We start from the raw sequence: 5,380 nt of genomic DNA, 5'->3' as shown, positions 1-5,380 counted from the left end.
CTCCGTATGGTGATTCTAGTACTGGGAGCGCGTCCGGAAGTGGATTCGGAGGTCCGTAGGTCATTTTGGAGTCATTTGGCTAAAGCTAGAAATTTAAAGGTTTTTGAGAAATTTAACCGGACGTGAACTTTTTGATATTGGGGTGGGAATCCAATTCCGGAAGTTGGAGTAGGTCCGTAATGTCAAATGTCACTTGTGTGCAAAATTTGAGGACAATCGGACGTGATTTGATAGGTTTCAGCATCGATTGTAGAAGTTGAAGTTTTAAAGTTCATTAAGTTTAAATTGGGGTGTGATTCATGATTTCGATGTTGTTTGATGTGATTTTTGGTCTCGAGCAAGTTTTTGTTATGTTATGGGACTGGTTGGTATGATTGGATGGGGTCCTAGGGGCCTCGGGTGTGTTTCGGGGTAGTTTCGGATCACTTGGAGCTTCTTGGGAACTGCTGTTGCTGGTGTCTGGTGTCCTTCTTCGCGAATGTGAAGGAAGTCCCGCGTTCGCGTGGGGCTATTGAGATTGGCCTTCACTAACGCGAAGGTTGAGACTTGAACGTGGTGAAGAACTTGAGGAACCTACGCGAGCGCGAGTGGGGAGTCTCGAATGCGTAGAGGAAAATGAGGACTGGGCCTCAGGATGTTCGGCCTACGCAAATGCGAGGCTGGGTATGCGAACGCGAAGCAGTGAGGGCAGAAAGCTTCGCGAACGTGTCGTGAGTAACGCGAACGTGAAGGATGTTTTCTGGGCCTGGGTTGGCTGAGCTTCGCGAACGCGAAGTGGTTGCCGCGTTCGCGAAGAAGGAGTCACGCTGGGCAATGACATGTTTTAAAACGGGATATTTGGCCATTTTCACTTCATTTTCTCCATGGGAGCCGGTCTTGGGGCGATTTTGGAGCTCCATCTTCATCATCTATGTCAAGGTAAGTGATTCCCACCTATTGCAAGTTATATACATTGTTTATATATGGATTTAGACATGCAAATTTGTAGAAATTGTAGGGTTTTGGTAGGAAACCTAGAAATTGGTATCCTTGGATTTTGATCATGAATTTTGGCATGAAATGGAGAATAAATTATATATTTGAGTTCGTGGGGTTATGGATAAAGTTTATGTTTGAATATTTTTGGAATCCGGGCACGTGGGCCCGAAGGTGATTTTATCAACCTTTCGGACGAAATTGGAAATTGTTATAAAATAATTAATTATAAGTATTAGAGTATATTTTGATTCGGTTGCGTCATATTTGACTAGTTTTGGAGCGACGGGCATCAGTTTGAATTGTCGGAGCGGCCTTGGAGCCGGTCATGGAATTTCGGAGCAAGGTAAGTCTCCTTTCTAACCTTGTAAGAGGGAATTAACCCCATAGGTGAACTAAATTATTGTGTGCTTCTATTTGTGGGGGCTACGTGCGCACGAGGTGATGAGAGTACGTACGTAGCTACTAGCTATGTCTATGTCCGGGTAGTTTTAGGCTCACATCATCCCTTGTTGATATTGTTATTGATTTATGTTTATTGTCTGCCTTGAGAGGGAGCGAGATTGAGTAATGCTATAATAGCTTAAGAAATCTATGTGTAACCGCGTCGCATATATGTTTCGCGAGCGGGGTAATTTTCGTAAAAGGCTACAAGCTGAATTTCCCTTATTCTGAAAAGAATCAAGAAAGAGATATGATTTTAATGTTAAATTATATTTGACCACGTCGCAAGTATGATCCGGGAGCGGGGAGATTCCTTAAATTTATATTTGACCCCATCGCAGGTATGATTCGCGAGCGGGGTATTTCCTTCTACCACTCTTATGTGATTGGGCCATTCGCCTCGGCAGGATTTAAGTACCACACTCTCATGGGAGCGGGCCGTTCGCCTCGGCAGATTAATAGATGCATCTATGGTTCGCATCGTTCGACCCTCGGCAGTGCACAATTTACTTTTATGTTGGATCGGGCCGTACGCCTCGGCACTTCCTATATATATATATATATATATATATATATATATATATATATATATATATATATATATATATATATATATATATTATCCTCATGGAATCGTGCATAATATTTGGCAAGAAGCCAGTGTATCTGAGGGTTTTTCCCTCATTTGAATTATGACAACCTCTTTGATGAAATCCACTATATCTATATATATATGCTTCGATTACGGAGGGAACTTGCTAGATTAGAGTTTGAGTAAATTGTAAAGAGGAACATTGTACCACGTATTTGATACTTGTTCGTTTCATATATTTACTCTGTCTCATATTTCTTCACTTCTTTATTATACATGATATTATTGGACCACTAGTAAGTGTCGAAGTCAACCCCTCGTCACTACTTCTTAGGGGTTAGGCGAGATACTTACTAGGTAAGCGTTGATTAACATACTCATGCTACACTTGCTGCACAATTTTGTGCAGGTACACATATGTTTAGCGGCCTTGTGGGCACAGAGGCGCGATTATGGCAGGGACTTAGGTGAGCTACATTCTTTACGGCGATCCGCAGCCAACAGAGTCTCTCTCAGAGTATTGTATTTTCTTTTCTGTCCAAATTTGCATCCCGGACAGTTATTGTATTTTATTTTGTCTTCCTAGTTGATGCTCATGCACTTGTGACACCGGGTTTCGGGATGATTATGAGTTGTGCTGTATTGAAATTTTTTTAAAAGATATTATTATTTATTTTGTAAGCTTCATCTTTTACGATTTAAATTGAAGGAAAATATGATTTCAAAAGTAACAAAAATGAGAATTTATTTAAGTATTCATTGTTGGCTTGCCTGACAGCAGTGTCCGGCGCCATCACTACCTTATGAATTTTGGGTCGTGACAAAGTGGTAGTAGAAAGTTCATCTTAGGTTCACTAGTCAGGCCTAGTTCATTTAAGGCAAACTTGAGGGAGTTCAGGGATGCTGAGGGTATTTACATGAACAACGAATGGGCAGGCAGAGTTGTTTGAGAACAAGGTAATTACATAAATCCCAAAGATAACACTTAAACACATTCATAGGACATTCTCACAGGATCACAACATAACCAACATGATTAAGTATCACGAGATCAAACCATCAACATAACTATGTGTAAGTGTCAGAAAAGACAATGAAAATATTGTATTAGGGATCTGTTACATAGGTTAAATGCAAGAGCTTAGTCATGATAAAGCTTGGTTTAATATTTTGGCACAACAGATGAAACTTAAATCCCATAGATGTATCTTAGCCAGGTTTCATAAGTTAAGCTAAAAGTGGAACAGTTTCATAATACACAAAGGGTAAGTACAGTGGTCCAATTAGCTCAGGGTATTTTTATATAGCAAGATCAAGACATGATTATACAGTCATGAGGTTTAACAGAATCACATAAGCATGATTTAAAGGGCATCATTCAAATGATGGATGTTGACGGCCAATTTTGACCCTCCCTTTTAAAATTAATTTATTCACGCTTAACAATTTACAATAAATGCTTTAAGGGTATTTTTTTTAGTAATGAATATTTATTTTTATAAATTAATTAAGTATTAGTTTCAAAATTAGTTACATAGTACTAATATTGTGTAATTACAAATGCATTTACTATTATAAAATAACTTTTGTATGTACATTACATAGGTATTATAGTTTGATAAAATTACTCCTTAATATCTAAAATTAGGCTACTTTATTAATATTTTGAAATTAGTGCTACAATTTGAAATATGTGTCATTTATAGATAATTAAAATAATTATTAAAATATAGTAATTATAATTTCATCACATTTTATTGAAATTGTTAAGTTTATTTAAATTAATTTTAAAGGAATTTTAAAACTAAAAGGTTACAACTGCAATTCCTTAACCAAGCACAAAATGGCTATTCTTTAAATTAATTTTGGCCCAAATACCAAGCCCATATCGGAACAACCTAGCCCAAACACCCCATCCCCTTCCAACTTGGCAATCCTTTCCATCACTTCTCAACCAATCACGACCTGACACGTCACACGTTAATCCCACTCACAAAACAAACAAAAGCGACCTGAACCGTTGATTCAAATCATTAACGGTTATAAATTATCCTTATTTTCCATTTAAGTTCCGACCCATTATCAGAAATTATCTCAACCGTTGAATCACATAGATCCAACGGTCCCCATATTTTCCTAAAATTGTTTTTCTGAAATAAGTAACGCCCCGATTTATCGGGGTCATGGATCAAGTGATCCAACGGCCTAGATCTTTCCCTCGTTTTTAACTCAGAGATCAACTTATCTCATTCCAAAAACCCTAATTCATTTGCACCTTACTCAGCCGCCTCACCTCCCCCTTTCTTCTTCTTCTCTCTTCTCACTCGAGCATACAGACACGTCAATCACATGAGCCTTGCACAAATTCGTGCAAGGTCATGAACCTATCAAGAAATCATCTCATTTGTCTTTCCTTATCCATGATTCTTGCTTAATATTCCCTTTCCAATCACAAATTCAAACTGTCTAAATTCTGAAACCCTAACTTCAGAGATGAAACTTCAAATCGTCACTGATTTTTCAAATCCAAGGCATGCATGACTATTCCTTTTGTTCCTGCACTCCCACTCCCATCGTTCTTTCCGTTTTCGCCTTTCGATTTCAAAACCCTAGTCGAAGAAATCAGACCCCAAAGGTGAAACTTCAAACTCGCATGTTCCTTCCTTCGTTCTTTCAAATCAAAGCTAGCAGGAAGTGTTAGCTGGCTTCATCATCAATATTCGACACCCAGAGGTCAAATGCAATGACCTCTGGGTATTAGGGTTTTGACCGATGGTTTCTTGTGCCTCAACGTTCAATAATTCACTCCACTCCAGTACACAAGTAAAATCATTACTTGATTTCCCCCTTTATTCTGATTTTCACTCGATTAGCTATCATCATCTACCATGCGTCACTCTACACTACTAATTTTGAATTTGTAGAGCCCTAGAGCATTGAATGCCACTATAAAAAGGGGTCTTTAATGTTTTTACCAAGACAATCTAACACCAACAAACCAAAGCAACCTAAACTTTGAAAAGTCATAAACACTAAGAAATTAGGGTTTTTGATAATTAGGTCTCTTGCTATTTTTTCCTCTCTTTGCCGAGTTCTTTGTTGATTCAAGCCTAAAGGTTTTTTGGGATCTTTGAGCAACAAAAGGAATTCGTTTGGTCTGCTGCCCTTAAGAAGTTTAGCACATTTCTTTCCCCTTTGTTTTATTCACCTATCTAAATAATTTAGATATGTTAATGTTAAGTTCTGTAGATCATAATTATGTTGTATGTGTTGGACATGTTTGTTAGTCATGGTTTTGTTAGTATAATAATGCTTTACGAGTAGCCTATTCTGTTATGATTCCTTAAATGACAATCGATTAGTTGAGTG

Source organism: Nicotiana tabacum, chromosome 4, assembly GCF_000715075.1.
Source record: "Nicotiana tabacum cultivar K326 chromosome 4, ASM71507v2, whole genome shotgun sequence".
Taxonomy (NCBI): domain Eukaryota; kingdom Viridiplantae; phylum Streptophyta; class Magnoliopsida; order Solanales; family Solanaceae; genus Nicotiana; species Nicotiana tabacum.
This window is presented reverse-complemented; position numbering follows the sequence as displayed.